General features: G+C 37.9%; 1 protein-coding gene across 2 annotated transcripts in view; it reads right to left on the reverse strand.

Annotated features, from left to right (window-relative positions):
* Positions 1–19785, reverse strand: part of LOC109444957 (uncharacterized) — a 665687-nt gene that overhangs the window by 583082 nt on the left and 62820 nt on the right. For both annotated transcript variants that reach the window (XM_019726756.3, XM_088789330.1), the window contains exon 2: positions 17371–17512. The gene's annotated coding sequence lies outside the window, so the exon portion shown is untranslated. The remainder of the gene's footprint in view (positions 1–17370; positions 17513–19785) is intronic.

Consider the following 19785-nt stretch of genomic DNA (forward strand, 5'->3'; position numbering starts at 1 on the left):
TGGGAAATATTTATGGATTACAAAGGCCATGAAGTGGCTGGTCTATCATGGGTTGGTGATATGAGGCTAAGGGTGATGAGAGATTAGAGATTGGTCAAGCGGCCCTAGTGGTTAGTAACCAATTTTCTGTTTTTATCTTAATATGGTTATCAGTATTTCCTTCTTGGTAGGAGTGGTTTCATTACTGTAACTTATTTTTCATGTCTCCTGTTCTCCTCACCCTTTGATAGGTGACTTTGTCATGTAACTAAAGGGGAAAAGCATATTTACTTGTCCTTTGACCTAGGGTTACCCATATGGCTTTCTGTGGCCAATAGAATAAAGTGGAAATGACTTGTGTGCCTTAAGAGGCTGTGCAAATTTTCTTTCCTTCTTGTGCTTCTGCTGTGGCTTGAGGAGCACAGCTGATCCCAAGAGGAAGATGAAAAACGTGGAAAACAGGGTCACCCCAGTTGAACCATCCCAGCCAAGCCCAGCTTTGATCAACCAAACCCCAGCTGAGCTACAGACACAGAAGTGATAATAAACATAGCTGTCTAAAGCCACTGCATCGTAGAGTATTTTGGTGAACAGCGCTAGTTATCTGATATAATAAACGTCATGTGGTCTTTCACTTATACATTCATCGTCAAACATCCATCGGACACCTAATAAGCCCCAAGTTCTGTGGCAACAGTCTGAAGTGCTAACTTCCAGGGGAAAGAGATAAATTGAACAGTAAGTGCAACAGATGTGCAAAGTGCTGATATAAAAGTATGCATTGGGTGCTAAGATGAATCCTGACCAGGGTGCTACAAAAGGCATTCTGAAAGAGGAGGGACAAAGCCTAGACAACATTTAAAGGGTAAATGGGGATTAGGGAGGCGCTAGGGTTGTATTTTAAAGTGGAGACGTATAGACAGGCATTGTAGGCAGACAAAGCACATAACATTTGCAAATATCCTGTTGCTAAGAAGAAGCCTGGTGCTCTGAGGGCAGAACTAGGACTTGACACTCCAGGCAGGAACCACGCCTAGAGCTTTCCTTAAACTCACATGGTTCCTCACTAAGTCAAGTATGGTTCAAGGTTGGCATGGCCATGTTATTGGCTACTGTCTTGAGTAGAAACTAGAGAGAATGTTAAAGGAAAAGTCGCCATAAAAGTGCCCAGCTTTCTATCTAAATTCAGACCTGACTTCTTGAGAATGTCAGATCAAGGCAGGAAGTCTTTTGATTATTGGTGGTGTTTTTCTCTTCACTTCCTGCTTTAATCTTATAGCACAGGGACCAAGCTATTCTAAGGGGAACTACTTCCTTGGTATTTTTGGCATGTCTCTTACCAGGAAACTGGTGGACGTGTCAGGGATACCCTTTTCAAGAGATTTCCACTTAAACCAAGGGGGGGTTGAATCCACTTCCTAACCATTCAAGGCTTTACCCACTTGCGGTTCACTACCATGAAGGCTTGTCGAGAAAAAGTCAGGAAGTTCCTAAAGGCCCCACAATCATGTTTTCTTAGCTGTGAAGTTATAATTCTGCCATTTGTATGAAACAGTCGCTTAAGTAGAAAGATCTGGAAAATTAGCATGTTGCAATTAGAAAAATGCTCTGAGGTCACTGGGACCCAGTCACCCGCCCCATTGACCAAGCTGGAAGGACCTGCTTTGGAGACCAAAGAAAGAAAAGACTGGTTCAAGGTCTCATTAATTAAGGACAGAAATGGAACTGGGTGCCCTGGTTTCCAGGCTAGGGAGTTTAGCATCACACCCTCTTGCTTTCTTGAGTTTGGATACTGCTCATATTATCTAGAACACTGAACATGAATCATGGACAAAACTTAGAAAGAGAGAGAAACAAAATTTTTCTAGTATTTTACAACAAGAAAGCACAAGTCAAAAGAGAAAATGGGATCCAGAATTTTAAACAGAACTGAAGCAGCGTTGTTTCACAGGCATGGTGATTATTTTACAACGGTAAAACTATTACTATTAGTAAACTTGGAACATAGGTGTATGAAGTAAGGAAATAGACAAGAAAGGAAGTAGAGGAAAGAAGACACTACATCTTTAAATTGAATTGAATGTTCTGTGACTTTAAATGAAAGCTCTTGTGTTGTTGGGCAAATAAATTTAAACCACTTAACATGGCAGAGAAGGTCAGGCAAGCTTATTATAGTGATCATAGCGTTACAGCTATTGCGATTGACCGCTGCTCTCTGGAATCACCAATAATCAGAGACCGCAAGCTGTGTTTGCAGAGAAAGGTCATCATTCATTTTTTTCAAAGCATTAATATCTTTTGTTTGTTTGGCTCAACATGAAACAGGAATCGATAGAGGTAATTCACAGAGCAATTAGCCCCTCATCTGTCAAACGGCATCTGGGTGTATTTAACAAAAAGACCTTTGGAAAGGTTTAAAAAGGAAGAAAGTGCCTGTACGATCAACAATTTATATTTTCTACATGACATGTTGTGTATGTATCTGTGAAAAGGGGGGCCTTGGGACTAAGAAAATATACATAAAGCATGCTATAAATCTACACTTCAATGTTATGATGTCTCAGCGTAGAGATAGACCAAAAAAAGCTCCGATTACATTTTCGCCTGGTTCCCATGAAGAGAGCAAGTGGCAGTTGGGATCTTTGTGTCATGGATGAACACAACCATAGTACAACATAGATTTCTCCAAAAAAAGAAGCCCTCAGGAAAAACTTGTGGGTCGCGTAACAAATTGGAGATGGTCAAACATTAGGAATGACTGTTCCCTGTCTGCGGGCATGAGAGCCTGTGACTTTTGTGTTGGGCTAGACTGCTCCTGAATCCAGCCGCACTCATGCTGTGTCACTCATTGCATACAGACAACTCCCTTCCAGCTCAGCACCAATCCTACCAATCTTTCATTGGCACTATCTCCACATCTAGCTGGTCTATGTTTAAATAAGAAACAGAAAAGTGAAATGAAAAATTTAGTGAGTCTTCAATATTTAAAAAAAAAATGGATTCTGTTCTTGGTCTATTTTTTGTTACTGAATTTCAAACATGTGAACTACGGGATTAATGCAACAGATGTCAAAAGGTAGGTTACTCTAAAAAATTCAGCTATGGACTTGTCTACACGTTTATACAAATGCTATGACTCTCGGCAGGACCAGATGTATTTTGGGAATGTGGTATTTTCTTTTCAATTCTCTGGTCTTTTCATTTTTTTTTCCTCCCCCACCCCTCCTGGTATTTTTTTTTTTTTTTTTTTTTTTTTTTTTGGTTTTCACTCAGACCATAAGATCATGGCCAAAAAAGAAGTCATGAGATAAAAAAGAAAGTTACAGAAGTTTTGCTCATTCTGTGACTTGAGAGAACATGGTTTTGGTTTTGACTGTAACATTCTAACAGGTTGCCTATTCTTCTCTAAGTCTTATGAATGTCTTATCTAGAAATTATGTTACATAATTAAGTGAAAAAGTAAGAGACAATGAACATAGAGTACGATTACAACTGTGAAAAAAATATCACAGCAAAAGACTCAAAGGACACAATTCTTAAATCATGTCTTTGGGTAGAGGGACTATGGAGGTTATTTTTGTTTCATTTGAAATTTCAGCATTTTAAAAATTTTCTATAATAAACTTTTTAATTGGAAAAATGAAAACATTACTTAAATTTAATGCAGTGACTTTGTAATCATGTTTATGCAAAGTGAGCATATTTCATACTGACCTCAGATAACTAGAATTTTACTTTCTATTATATAAACACTGTCAAACACTCTTACAGAATTTGTTTGTGTGGCCAGAACTGAAATCAGGTTCTTAGAACCTCATGAAATTGTTCAGTGCATGTAAAATTCTACTCTGAGTGCAAGATTGAAGTTCAGGGAAGTGAGGTACCAGGAAGTAGCTCATGGGATATGTATGTAGATTTCTGAAATAATGAAATCCTCTTATAAGAAAATTCATTGACACATATTTGGGTTCATCTTATTTTTCTGAATGTGGAATTTAATCCTGGAAGCATTTTGACGCAATAGTCCCAACTTCTCAAATCTTGTCATTTTTTTTTTTTTCTGTTGAAGTGGGCAGCACTAGAAGTCCTCAGAGATTCAATACAACATTTCCTTCAATTAGAAAGTTTATCTGTAACTCACAGACACTGGTTAATAATTATTTTCCAAACTTCCAGTTACTAAAGCAAATTTCACAGTCAGCAGTTGCCTAGGATCTAGTTTGCTTTCATGAAAATACTGTAATATACTTCACCAATAATTCGAATCATCCCACCTTCCAAATGGTTATTCACAAGCAGGGGTCATTATTTCCTTGTTAGACTGTCTTAGGGGTGGGTCTGGCTTCCACTGGCTTTGCACAATCTTCTGATTTGTAAGTCAAACCTGAGTTAGAAAGATGGACTGCCACCTCCTCCGGGCTCTGGTTAGTGTCACAGGGGTACAGTTCATCAGACAAACACCTCATAAGCATCAGTTCTGGCTGCTTTCCAGGGAAAACCATGTCATGCCATTGACTAACACTTAGGACCCAATCTTTCATCCTCCTCCTCCATAACTAAATAAATTGGGTAAAGGTCTTGCCCTGTCTCAAGATAACAAGAAGTTTAAAGAACTTACTAGTGTTTCATGTTGCAGACACTAAGCTTTAGAGAAGTGAACAAAAACAAGATGGTGGGTTTCCTGAAGTTCAAAGGCAGCTCTGATAGCAAATGAATACTGACAATTCTTGTTTCTCTGATGGACACAAATAATACTGCTAAACACGGGCAGGGGATTCGGATTGAGGGCTGAAAGAAACGGAGCATAGATTTTTTTCTAATTCTATCCTACTCAAAACCTGATCACCTAGAACAGGAATCAGCAAACTTTATCTGTAAAAGTCTAGAGTCAATAGCGCATACTTTTTGGACTACACACCACCTTTCTAGCAACTATTCAACTCTTCTGTTGTAGCGTCCAACAGCCATTGAAATAGGTAAACAAATGAATGCTTACCATATTCCAATCAAACTTCATTAGGGATGCTAACATATGAACTTCACATGATTTTCATATGTCACCAAATATTACTTTTCCTTAGACTTTTTTTCAATCATTTACAAATGTGAAAACCATTCTTGGCTCACAGGTGACACGACAGCAGTCATTGGACTGGATTTGGCCCTTGGGTCATAGTGTGGCTACTTCTGAGCTAGAGTTCAGAAGTTCTAGTTCAAGTTTGTGTATCAGATCTTATAGAATGATGGGCCCTTCTTGGATGCCTTTCAGTTTAGTGATAGCTACATACCATTTATAACTATTATTTTACATGAATAAAGGTGTTTTTCTTTAACCTGAATCTTTTGTTACTTCAGAAAAGACTCATTAAACTTTTTTAATTCATTGGATTTGAATTTAGAATCTTAATTATGTGTGACTCAGGGACGGGGTAAGGGAGACTATGCATAACCAGACCAAATTCAACTGTATAAAATAATGTATTTTTTTCAAGTAAAACCCTACAATAGTCTAAAATCTGATATCAATTTAAATTATCATCTATTCAGGCAATGCCTATATAAATAATTATTAAAGAAATTTGAAAACTCTTTGGTAACAAAGGAAACTATAAATGGAAATAAATCAGAGTGAAAAACTCTACATGCGTACATATATGTATATGTACTTCATATAATAAAAGATGTAAATTAAAATGTCAACTATATTTATGGGGATGGTTAATTTTTTCTTTATGCCGGTTTTCTACGTTCTACATATTTTGCAATGTCTGTACTGCTTTGATAATTAGGAAAAGTCAACCCATGTTATAACAATACCCTTTGCTCCCAATTTTTAAAACTAATTCTATGGAGAGATCTATGCCCCTGTAGCAATCCTGGGTAAAGAATCATGAAATATTCTGCATGATTTATTGACCATTGGAAAGGTTTGTGATAGCTCTGCAGATAACCTCCAGTGAGCTCATAAAAATAATTACCTGAAAGTTGTACAAATTCAGCATTTTATGACATATAAATAAAGAAAAGGAAGGAAGAAACATGAGATAACACAAATAAGATCTCATAAAAGGGACAGCGATAACTACGCATATGTAAAAAGAAATAATGGATGTCACTAAGTTTTGTGAAATTTTGGCAGGTCAACAGAATTCAATGAGAGAGAGCCAACAAACCCTCCTTACTTGCTATTCAAAAGACGAACAAAACACTAATTAATCTCTGGCATAGAAATCTTATTTGTATTTATGACCAAAGGTTACTTAAAAGCTTGCCTTCCTCTTCATTTATAAATTTCCTGAAAACTTGGCTGAGGCCAAATAATTGAACTTTCATTCATGGGGACAATGTAATAAAAAGGGAGTCGTCCAGACACTGTTTAGCATATTTTGATTTCAACTTTTTGAAGAAAGCAAATCTCAAGTCAAAGGCCAACACATGAGGTCGACCTATGCATTTATTCCTATTACATTTTAGACACCATAAGGAAAAGGTAGCTTATTTTCTCACTAATTAAAAAAAGAGACTCATCTTGAAAGAATGTTTGAAAAGAATGTTCTATTAAAGGAACGTTATTAAGTCACTGCGTTTAAATTACCAAACATCAAAATAGCTTTATCTATGTTCACTGCTTGGAAGAAAAGCCCATATATGAGAATCAAAGAATTCATGGCTTCTTAGAAGTAAAATAGACAATTCAGGTATTTGATATATTTTAGCTTAAACACTTAGGATTTAATTATTAGATTTAACATATCAATAATTTTAGACTGATAATGTTAATAGAAATATACCTGAGAAAGATATTGAGTGTCTCTGCTCTTCTTTCTTTTTTTTCTGCTTCCATCCCATAGAAACCTAGTTCCCAAGTAATCTACTTGACTGACGGACTTGGAAGGGAGAAGAAATTATAGCTGTAGGACCCAACTACTTTACTTCACCTTATCAAATGCACTCACCAATTTATGTTCTTAGCACTTTTCCACAGTCTGACAAAAATCAGGACTATTCTGGGGCTTTTTGAGCCCTGATGTCTCTGGGGATGGTGACATCTATCTTGACAACTCAGATCCAGCCACCAGGTACCACCCACAGGCCACTGATAGGTTTTCAGTGTGTTCTAAATGAACTGAAAGGAAACACGACTAGAGACTTCACTTTTTACTACTCTGTATTAGGACTCACAATTTACATTAACATTTAAAACTCATCTGAAAAGATTCAGCTCTCCATCATAAACTGTTGATAGAAAGCTTATAATAAATGACAGTCACGGATGCTATGGGGTGGGGAGGTGATACTTCTATTCTGGTTGGGGTCCTGCCATCTACTCACTAAATGCATGAAGCTGTATATAAGTGCTAATGAATTATACAGAAAACATATTCATAGACTGACATCATGGCTATCCAGAGTCACAGAAGATTTTGTAGAGGAGCTAGCATATCATTTGGACCTTGAAGAATCGGTAAGTTTGCATAGATGCAGAGAGGACAGGCAACAGAAAGTAATGATCTGTGTTGAAGACTAATGTATTGTGTCCCAGGGCCCGTGTTGGTCCCTCCACATATGTTATCCCGTTCGATTCTCAGCAGATTAGGAAGCTGAAACTCAGAGAAGGTAGAGTTTTCCAAAGATTGCATGGCTAAGAAACACAGGAAAATGGATTTCAGCTCAGGTCTGCCTCATTCTGACGCTGGTATTCATTTCAATGCACTGAATTGTATAAAGGATGTTTTTTGAAAGGCAGACTGAGGGGCGCAAGAGTGAGGAGGTGTGAGTAAATGAGCTTCAGCATGACAGAGCTTCCTTTCTGGAAACTGGTTGAAATGAAGCAACAAATGGGGAAAAAAAGAAAAAAGAAAAAAGGTTCTAGGAAGAATTCCAAGATGAAATTTCACCTGCTTGACAAGCATTTGTTAAACCTGAGTTTTTTGTTTTTTTTTCCTAATTGCGGAAGTATTCCATGTTAATAATGAAATATTAGGAAACTGTAGAAAAGAATCACCAACTACAGAATCAACCAGAGCTAACTATTTTTAAAGTTCTAGTATCTTATCTTCCAATCTTTTGATCTTTTTCTCAAATTCATACATATATGTAGTTTTTATAAAATTAGAATTTTTCTTTTCATATTTATAATTTGATATCTCAATAACATATCATGACCTAGTCCATCTCTTGTCTACTCTTTGAAGACATATTTTAATGAACATAGAATATTCCATATGTATTGATTACCATAATTTGTTAAATTTTATCATTGAACACTTAAGTAATTTCTAGTTTTTCCAGTGTCTTTAATAGAAAAATGATAAATGATATCCTACTTTTCACGGAAATCATTTTTTCAATTTCTGATTTTTCCTTAAAAATAATTTTTAAACAAAAATTCAGCTTGCTTTATTTCCTATGATCGAGAAAATTGAATCCAAATTTAAATCTTTTACCATCCTAGAAATTGAAACCCGGGGCAGACCTTTGAGGAAATAAGCCAACATCCTAGCAGAAGCCTGACCAAATCATCATCACCATTATCATCATCATCATCACCATCTTTTCAGAGAATTAATCATCAGGAAGAGAGAGAGGGAGAGACTGAAGAAGAAATTAAGGAAACAGGGAAAAAGAAAGAGAACACTGCTTTTCTCATCACAGAAGACAAATGCATGCTTCCAAGGTAGCAAACTTTTTTTAAACATCAAACTCCCTAGTGGTCCAGGGAGGGGGGTGCGAGAAGCACTTATTACAGATTTTTCAGTCCGAGTGGTTATTGGCTTTTTAATGCCAGGTAACATTCAGAGATAGTGCATTTTCATCACTCTGCCAATGGCGTTCCCTCATTCAGGAAAGCTATACAGTGAAGGAGACCACCTGTGTTTGCATCCCAGCTCTATGACTTTGGACCAGTCCTTTAAAGTCTCTGAACCTCAATTTGCACAGCAGTAGAAGGAGATAATAATGTTACCTGGGAATGTTTGGATCGTGACGATTAAATCGGATAATATATCAGCAGACAATCACACACAATTACAGAGGCAAGGGAAAGTCTTCAGTTTCTCATTTTCAAAAGCCGACTTCATTGATTCCACAAAATTTTTAATCCCAGGGCACTGAGGATTCAAAGGCACTTATCCAGGCCTTTCTGGGGATCAGAGTCCCGTGAAAAAGACAGGGAGCATCACGACATAACATAGCAATGAGCTAAAATGTCAAAGGGACAGATGCTGGAACAAAATGGTGTGTATTCCCAAATGAAGGACGACCACCTCTGTTTGGAGAGGGGGCATAGAAAGAGTGACCCTTGAGGTAAATCTCACAAGATGAGGACATTTTTGCCAGGTACGGGAAGCCCAGGGGGTGTCCCTGGAATGGGTTATTGCTTGGTCCTGTGGTGGTGGGGACAGGGTTAGTGGTTGGCATAAAGCCCTTAACAGAAGCTCAAAGTTATTCAAATGCCACTTCCTCTTCAGGGCCCTGTCTAGTCCCCCATACAGGAAACCTTCTCCACCACCTTAGCCCTTTCAATGCACCACATCTGTGGATTTCTTTGACATTTACTACTTCCTGCTTTGCATTAGAGCTATTTGTGTCCTTATTTTACTTTTATTACACACTAGAGAAGCCAGAGATTTTTATCCTTGTATTCCCCACAGTGTCTTCAAGTTAAAATTATACATATTTTAATTTATACACATATAGTACGTATATATATGTATATATGTTTGTATATATGTATATATGTGTGTATATATATACATATATGTATGTACTATATGTATATAAATTCAAATATGTATAATAAATATGTATAATATTTTCATTCTAAATATATGTAATTTCCTATTCAGTGTCTTCATCATGGTGGGGTTCTTGGTCCTTTTATTTATATATCGATGAAATGAGACTTGTCTTTCCATTCTACAGCTTGTCACATATTAAGCATTGATAGACATGTAATACCCTCCCCGTCACTCATGAAAACCAGCTGAGCAGGTTTTGCTCCTGTTAGCAAAGAAATGGATTTCTTCTAATACCACTGATTCTTCTAGAAGAGACAAAAAGAGCTGTATCTTCTCTCCCATGCACCCAGCTTAGAGCTAGCTCCTCAGCAAAGGCTGGGGCCTGATCAGGAACCCCTGAGATAGTGATTCCCTAATTCCCAGAAGAGGTGAAGAGTAACTGGGATCCTGGTGGTTCTATGGCCAATTCAGGGATACTTTGTCCCTCAAAATTCTGGGGTTAGACCCCCTTCAATCCACTAACGGACTATAGTTGGCTCCCAGTCAAACCTGCCAAGAAGACTTCATAGTCACTTCATTATCTTGATAATTATGGGTAGTAACAGAACAATACTGTGTTACAATAATGTCATTCATACATTTATTGAGCATTAACCATGGCCAGGCACTTTCTAAACACTTTGTCAATACTAACTCAATTCCTACACAAAGCGCTTCATTCACTGAGTTACTATTAGCGTCCTCATTAACGGATGATGAGACTGCAGCCTGGTAAACTTACGTATTCATAACTTGCCTGTGGATCATACCTGGTAAGTGGTGACCCGAGGTTTGAATCAACAGAAATTTGATTGGGAGCCTGGGCTCTGTCAAGTGATGGTTTCCAAGGATGAGAGAGAAGTAAGGTGTCTTCCTGACACTAATAGTGTATTCATTGAGGTCCACTGAACTAGGATTTGAAGACTCTATGACTGAATTAATTTCAGGACACTTGCTATATTAGGAATGTTTCCTATAGGATCTGTTATGGATGACTGAGCCAGTTACACTCTGGACTAAAAACTGTAGGCACTCCAACACATTTTGTTATGGTCTGCTCTTGAGGCTATGTTTTGGGACCAAAGGGGTCAAGAATCCAGGTCAAAGAGTGAGAAGGAAATATCCCAAAGGGGTAAAGACACAGGACACAGACATCAGGATGACGACTGTCTTTTCAAGCACTGAACTGATACAAGCCAAAGAGTAAGGAAGCCAGGCATGGCATTATACACAGAATCCGGCCAGCCCACAGGCCAGGCCAAGTAGACAGCTCATGTAGGTTTGGCAGAGAGTGGAGGTGAAGGCTACTCCAGACTGTGACCTCAGGGTTGGGTACATTAGGAAATGCATGATAAATATTAGGTTGGTGCAAAAGTAATGTGGTTTAAAATATTTAAAAAAAAAAAAAATTGCAAAAACCGCAATTACTTTTGCACCAACCCAATAGAAGTGGTTGACCCAAGGATACCAGAATAATCTATTGTTTATGGAATCCCAAATGGACAGCCTCCTGTTCTCTCATCATGGTGGTTGTACTCATACTCCAACACATCTGTGGAGTCCTGAAAATGGACGAATGAATTTGATCACCACAGCAACCTTTGCTATAATAATTAACCTGAAATATCTATCGCATGGGTCTGTTTCCTTCAATCAAATACACGATACCACTGCCAACGTGTTGTTTCATTCCTTGAGGTACCAAAAATGATCACAGAGAATGCACAGTGCAAGGTATGATTTCTTATCTATTTTGAGGGTGAAATCAGTGACGTGTGTTTATTTATAGATGGTGCCTGCTATTGTCCCTCGGAAATGAAATCTGACAATTGGAAGTGGCTCCAAGAAATGGCAGCGAGCGCTCCTAAATAAATAAGGTTGTATGGAAGCGAAGGACCTTCTTCCCACTCCAGTAACTAAATTTGACAAAGCAGTCCTGGTTGCTTTGTAACCATCAACAACTAGTTATATGACAAATAATCCCCTAATAATCTATTTAGATTTTTCTGTACTTTCATTAAATTATTAAACAAGTCAGAAGGCGATTTTTTAAATCAGACTGACAGATCGCATAATTCACTTCTCAGCAGTATAACTGGTTTGTTCCGGAAACTTAATAAATTGGGTGAGAAACAAAACAGGTTCTTTTTGTTGTCGTTTTACTTTATTTTTAGAACCTGATCCTGCTACGTCAAAATCCCCACTTCCCATTCTTAAAAACTCACTTGGCAAGGTCCTCACTCTTTCGTCTTTCTCAGATTTTAAAACTCACTTTAGCCTGTTTTAAAACTAGTATCTCATACTGGAGCCATATTTCTTCCCCTCCTTTGCCCTAACTGTCCCCAGAACAGACTTGATATATGTATACATATCAAGGGAGGATAGTTCTGTTTCCAAGGGTCAGAGGGGTCCAATGCCACTCCTCCTTCCTACCACGTCCTCTACCACCTGAGAAGCCAATGCATTTAGAATCTCCCAAATCAGAATGCTAGTACTAGAAATGAATTGCCAAGTATCCTCTGCCATTAGCACTAAAACTGGAACCCTCAGCCTGTTTCTCTTGGTCTGAATTCTTTGCAGCCATGCCTTTGGCCACCATGTCCATTCGTGATCCTTGATTTGGCCTTGTTTCTAATATGCTGAAGAGCAAAGGGATGGAAAGAAGCACATGTGGTAACCAGAGTGGATTTGGTTCACAAGAGTCAAATGGGTACCCTGCCATTTCTATTTCTTCTGTCCACTACACCCCTACTTCCTGATGAGCCAACACATTTCCTCCTTCTTCCCCTCAAGTATCTTTTAGAGTTGTCCACCCTGTTTCTTAATAAGCACATCTTTGCTCCTTGTGGTTTACTGGAAATAGGCTCAGCGCTGACGGGATCTGACCTCTTGGTGGGTGGAGGGGAACGAGGGGTCAAATCTACACTTGACCTTTTGTTCCACAGACTTACTTCATAGCTGAGCAGTCAAATTTTGATTTAAACTTCTTTTTCTTTTCTTTTTTTTTTTTTTTTTTTTTTTTTTTTGTAGGCCCTAGACCAGTTCCCTACCTTGGAGCATGTTCCCTTGCTGCTCTCATACATTTTGATTTGATTTGATACTTGATGTTATGCGTAGATTATAGAACTTCCAATGGGTAAAGGTTCTGTAACAAATTGTTCTTTTGTAGGATTGCCAAGTATCTCAGACTAAAAACATATTGGCCGGGGGTGGGGGGTGGGGGTGGGAAGCCAGATAAAAAATTAAATGGAGTCCAAAAATTAGGGGCTGGCTAATAAAATCAGATTCTCTTGACACTTTTAGTCAATGCAAAAATAATTGTGGGATTATAAAAGTTTTTTTATGGTCAATTATTCTTGTCTTAGTAAGTATGTCTAATCATAGCCCCCTAAGAATAGGTAATAATCTTCCACAGAGAAAAGTGAGACTTCTCTCCAGATCCATAAGAAAGGTAAAACGTTATCACATGCATGCATAAAATATATTAACATTGAAATATGCTGGCTTTAAGGTCAGGTGGGTAGACATCTTTTTTCTACCCTGAAAAAAAAAAAATATATATATATACACACACACACACTATCTGACTTTATTGGGCTGCTGACATCCAATTGATCTGAATTATTCTTAGCTGGCAAGAGCCTATATACCTAAATGCCTCAGATAATAGGTATTACAGTATTAGGTAAAAAGCCGCCATGCGGTCTACAGCAATATGAAAAAGGTAGAAAGTGTAAAATAAGGGAGATTAAAATGACACCAGAAAGCTTTGAATGAGGTGTCATTTTGCATTTAGAAAGACAACCAGGAAAGTTAAGACAGAAGGGAAAAAAATGCCCCTTTCTCACCAGCTGCCCTTAAAGATTTACAAATGATCTGTTAACAGAAATGAGTTTCTCTTGGGCTTCAGACACCATTTATTACGTGGGGAGAGAGACAAAAAAAGGAGATGGAAAAGACTGGCAAATTATGCTTATTTGAAGGCAAAATGCTTCCCATCAGCAACATGATGAAAATGTATCAAAGGTGTCAGCCAGATGTTGACATGTTAATATTTTTCATGAGCTCTTTCACTGAGGAATGAGTACAAAGAACTTTTTGGGTGTTCTTTAGAATCTGAATTGCAACGCATTGTTAGGCTAGATGCCTTGCCTGGGAAATCACATTGTATTTGATGATGAAGAAAGAGGAAGAGGAAGTGTGCCCTAAATAGGGGGCTTGGACCTCTATTCCCTGGCTGCCTCCCAGATGTCTTGTGCTACGAATGGGCTCATCTGATCTCTCCTAGTCAATTTCATCCTGGAAAGTAGCCAGTGGGCCTAGTTCACGACCCAGTGATGTCATTATAATTCATTCTCCTTCGCCACAAAGCCTTCGGAACTTTCCAATTTACAATGGGTCTTTTTAATAAAGAAGAGTGTCACGCACAGAATTTTTAAGTGTTTCTAATGATTTATCTTTTTTTTTTTTCTTTTTTCTGTTTTAGCCTCCAAATGGCCTGTCTGATTCTTAGGAAGACTGGACTATCAAAACCATTCCAAGAATTTATATCTTTGTTCAATTTCATGGTATGTTTTATAGGCTGCATGAGGGTAACTGAAACGTAATACAAAAGAGTATATCGTCTAAACGACAATTAGAAAAAAAAGCTAAACTTCAGTTCTTATGAATAAATCAGAACAGAGCACCTACAGTGTACTATGACTTATTATAATAACCCATGCTTCATCTTGAATACTCACATCGGAACTCTAAATAGGATCCATACTATTTTGAGCAACGTTCTCTGTGTTTTAAGCCTGGCTTTACAGGATGGGGTAGCGGCCGGGCAGCCCAGAGAGACACATGTAAGTCATTTAGAAGCTGGGGCTCTGACATTCTTTTCCGTTCCCCCAACACTTCTCGTGGGCTGTAAGGAAATATTCGCTGAGGAAGATCATGCGGAAACCGAGCTCAGCACTGGGGAGTCTGGGCTCCCTCGCAGAACCTCCCCTCTTTGACCGTGGTGAGCCCTCCTTGCTAAAATAAACTTTGCTGAGATGACTTCACTGATCCTTAGCATGGATCTTTACAACCCGGAGTCATGCAAGCCCAGCGCCTGATCAATGCATCGTGGCCTGCGCTGTAATTTAACTTGCTCTGTCTGACAGGAGATGTGGAATAGCTAAAGAGAGGCTTTATTTGTAATCTTCTTATCACCTTATCCTGGAGTGTTTGTGAAGAGCGGGGCCTTCCCTGGACTCACTCCCAGCTGAGGGTTAATGCTAAGAAAGAGAAATTGCCCTTTCGTGTGTCTGACCGAGCCACCTGATAAAGCCTTCTCTGGACACCTCGGGAACCCTCACCTTTCATGCCTGAAGGGACACCGGTTTTGCCGGACTAAGATCACTTGTCATTCTTCTGTATGCTCATTAACAGAAATAATTTGCTGTAATTATAATGTACTGGGGGAAATAGCCATACTTTTCTCTTTTTTTCATTCCTTTTGTAAAATATGGGTTCTCCACCAGCTCTTCACTGCTGGACCATTATTAGCAAGAGGCTTGAATGAGAAAAGGGCAGTGGTCAGGATGCAGAGGACACAGGGACCAACTGAGTGTTGAAATGATAGTATAGAAAAGGTCAAGATTGACAGGACTGAGGGATGGGAGGCATGTAAGAGGAAAAGAAAGAAAATGAGCAAGACAGAGAGAGACACAAATAAGGGAGGGGGCAGGGAGATTTCTAATGAGAAATAAACAACATGGAGGAGCTCAGGAGAAAGGCAGCTCAGGCCAGGTATGGTGAAATCAAGGAGGACTGCCTGTAGAGGGAGGGTTGCACAGAAAGGGGCACCGACCTTTTTAGGAGGCAGTTTTCCTGTTTTTACAGAAAGCTGCACTAAAGCACAGAGCCTGGCGGTGGCAGGCTCTCCAGTGTCAGGTAATTCACACTTTTCCTGATGACTTTCAGGGTATATAAAAGTCTTTGAAGTGAACACTCCTCGGTGATGTGATCCAGGGAGTATTTTCTTTCCAGGGAGCAGATGCTGGGTTGGGTGTGCCCTCCAAATAATCACACAGTAGTGGGACAGCTAGTTACACAAGCCAGCAATCACAACTGCGGGAAAAAGTGTTATCTTAGCCACAGATAATGAAAGGCTGGGGGAACCCAGAGAGTAAACAGAAGGGGACATAGGACAAGCTTCACAGAAGAGAGAAGAGATATAATAATGATGATAGTAATAATAAAAAGAAAAGCAACAATTCTGATAACAAAATTAATAGCAGCTGCTGCCATTTTTTTAAAGCCCCTATTATGGGCATTCTGTAAACACGTCTAGATATGTATGGATCTGTAAATATGTATCCATGTAAATATGTATGATCTGTCAATACCCACAGAATCCCTCAAGGTAAGTATTATTATCCTTTGAATTTTCTAGTTGAGGATATTAAAGCTGAGAAATCTTGAAAAACTTATTTAAGGAAACATGTTCACAGATTTATAATGTTTGATCATGGTAGACTGGATAAAAACATGCAACCACATCTATGGGGTCCCTAAAATGTATCACCAGATTGAAAAGGAAGGAAAGGGGATAGTGTTACGTGAAGGAAGGTACAACTGAAAGCCCTGTTGGAAAGCAGCTCAGTGAATGGTTTATACGCTACTCATACGAAACTATCACACAGGTAAGAAAAGTGAAGCCCAGAAAATTGCTAATAGATGGCATAGCCAGGATTTAGCTCCACACAAAACAATCACCCTATACTATCTCATACAGTAGTTGTGATAAGAGACCTTCAAGTCCAGTTTAAATTCTAACGATCATTGGAAATTATACTTCAGGGGTTGAGAAGAGTGGTTTGGAATCAGACTGGGGTTCAAATCTGGATTGTTTCCTGTTATTAATGTGTAACTTCAGGTGGGGTACTGAAATTCTCTGAAACTCATTTTCGTCCTCTTGTGAAATTGAGACATAATATATAATTCATAAAATTGTGAGGATTAAATAAGGGAATGATGCAGCTTTTAAATACAGTGCCTGGCTCTAGTTGTACCTTTAACAAATGGTAGCTATTATTCTAGTGTTCTAAGACATAGATATTATTAAAATGGTGTCTTGTACTATATGTTGCACTCCAAAGTTTTAGGATAAGTGTTTCAGAAAAAAAGATTATTGATTCTAGACCAGGTTTGAATACTCCCTGAAAATAACCATTTGATTTCAGCCGTCAACGTTTTCTACAGTAAAATGCCAATTTAAAAATAAGTGACAGTTTGGGGAAAATATTTGCAATACATCCAGAAAAAAAAAAAGACTTAATATCAAGAATATATGAAGATAAATAACCCAATAAGACAGGCAAAGAACAAGTAGTTTACAGAAAAAGATAGAAATAGTGAATAAACGTAGGAAAACGTGCTCAAACAAGTTTTTTTTGGCCCAAGTCCTTGGAAAAACCATCATCATCATCCCCAACTCATTCTCTTTTTTCCCCCGTGAGTCCACATTTCCCTCCAATTATCACTCCATTTTTTCCTGCTTCCCTTATAGCAAAAATAAAATATAATAAAATAAATAAATAAAAAATAAATAAATAAATAATGCAGATTTGTCCATACTCACTGTTTCCACTTCTCAACTTCTCTCTTGCTTTTGAATAGACTCAAATCCAGGGGACTGTCTCTCTCTTTCTCATTGTAGACGAGGAAATATGTTTATCCCAGCGCTGTTGACTGCCATTTTGAAATCATGGATGAAACCGATTCTACATAAATCAGAATAGAGAAACCAGTCTTTAGTGACATCACGGAGAATTCTAAGTTTAAAGCCTACTCTCCTTTTGGACATTTCTGTTATCGTTTAACACATCTGAATGGGGTCTCTGTTTCTTAGCATACACGTGGATGAGAAGGACCACTCGTCTGGGAGCATCTGTGGATGAAGATGCGGATTCACTAAGAGGAGGAACATGTGAGCAGGCAATGGCTTGAAGCTTTCAAGAAGAAACTTTCTAGAGACAATGGAATGCAAACATGCCGGTCAGTATTCCATCTATACGATACCTGCAGATTTGTACCTAAGGGCAAGGGATAATTCACATAGAAGTCAAGTCAAATTAGTGAGAGATTCAACCAAGATCTGACAGGGTTAGTGTGAGGGCTTTAAAAAAATATATGTATATGTATATGTATATGTATATGTATATGTATATGTATATGTATATGTATATGTATATGTATATGTATATACACACACACATATATATATATATATATATATATATATATATATATATATATATATATTATATATATTTTAAATATATATTTGGAATTAAAATACATGACTTTTCTTCTAGGATTTAGACTAAAACAAATTTAAAGTCCAAGTTGTTTAACTCATGGTTAAAGAATCCTTGCCTCCCCCCGACTCTTTTTTCAGTTAATTTGAGCTAGTATTTAACCGTGACCTTGGTGAAGTGCGAGAGACACATTTATGAGTAAGATATTCCTTGGGTCCTTATGTAATATTGCACAACATAATAGGGAAGACACACATTAAAAATATTAAATTTATTTATTTTGAGTGCACTGAGGGAATTTCTTGGGTTTGAGTTTCAAAACCCTAATTAAAGTTCTTTAACTGTTTTTTAGAAGCAGACGCTTTAAACCAAAGATTTAACCAAAAAATTTAGCGTCTTTAAGTTCCTTATCAGTCTCACTTCTTTCTGCTCTTTTTGACCTTAGAGAACCAGAGAGAAAGATGGGAGAGGAAAAGTGGTGAATTAAGAATCCTCGCAGGAACCCAAATAGGTCCAGGTAACTCTGGAGCACATGGAAAACGAGCAAAAAGCAGGGCTGGTGAATCTTTGAAGTAAAAGTGAGCTATGCCGCTACTTCATTTTAAGATGGTTTTATTCAAAGTTTCATTCATGTCATGAAAAGTGCTTGTCAGAGGCTGGATTGTAAACCCTGACTGTCAAAACCTTTGCTAGGGTGCAAATCCTAGGTCATGACCTTTGCCCATGGGTCCACTCAAGCTGTCTTCTCTATTCTGCTCCCTCTCTTGTGCTAAATAATTTTTACGTAGCATTTGTAGGTAACTTTTCTCTAGAAAATTCTCTTCCTCTACCCAAATGATACTTCACATTTCTCAATTAATGCCTCAACAATTATGTATTTTAGATATGCAAATTATGTTCTAGTTCAAGGCCATCTTCATGAACATCCATTCTTATAAACAACATTTTTATAGCACATACTTCTGAACTGGAAGAATAATCCATACAAGTATAATGGATACTAAAAGAGGGCACCTGAGAAGTAGAGATTTGCTTTCAGAGAAAGACATATTGAATCACGTGTTGCACTATTAAAAAAAAAAAGTTTCCGTCACTGAAAATGTCCTCAATGTGTCTTACAATGATGAGTAAGTCTCCTGAATAGAATTCAGTTCTTTCACCATAATTCTCTGTTTTTGTATATCCTAATTTGTAAATCCTTAAAGCTTATATTAAACACTTGTATCCAACACAGAATAAAATAAATGGTCACAGCACATAAGGTTATCAATACATTTGAGTATATTTATGTTCGGCAGCGTCAGACATCCTGACTTTATGTTAAAAGATACTGGTGTTTACATTACAATAATGTATACATAGTAAGTATATGTGTATTTGGAGAGTGCTTCATTACATCTTTTATTGTACCAAAAAAGATTTATTACGTGGAAAAGACAACCTCGTATCTCTTATTTCCTACCATTTCAAACAAGAGAATTGTTGTCATCATTATGTTCACTGTTATCTTCAAACAAACTCACTCATGGTTCCTCTGCTGGCCCTCGAGCTGCCATGAGTTAAAAAAAGAAAACAACAACCACTAATAAACAAACAAAAAACATAGTCCCTACACTCAAGGAAGTGGAACTCTTTTTGGACAGAAGCACTTAATGTACATGCACTGTTTATGTAAAAGAAAAACTTAACCACACAAAGCAGTCTATGTCAAAACCAAAGGAGTAACAGAGCTGGTA

The sequence above is a fragment of the Rhinolophus sinicus genome, chromosome 13 (assembly GCF_057876585.1).
Source record: "Rhinolophus sinicus isolate RSI-liver-muscle chromosome 13, RSI-T2T, whole genome shotgun sequence".
Lineage (NCBI taxonomy): Eukaryota > Metazoa > Chordata > Mammalia > Chiroptera > Rhinolophidae > Rhinolophus > Rhinolophus sinicus.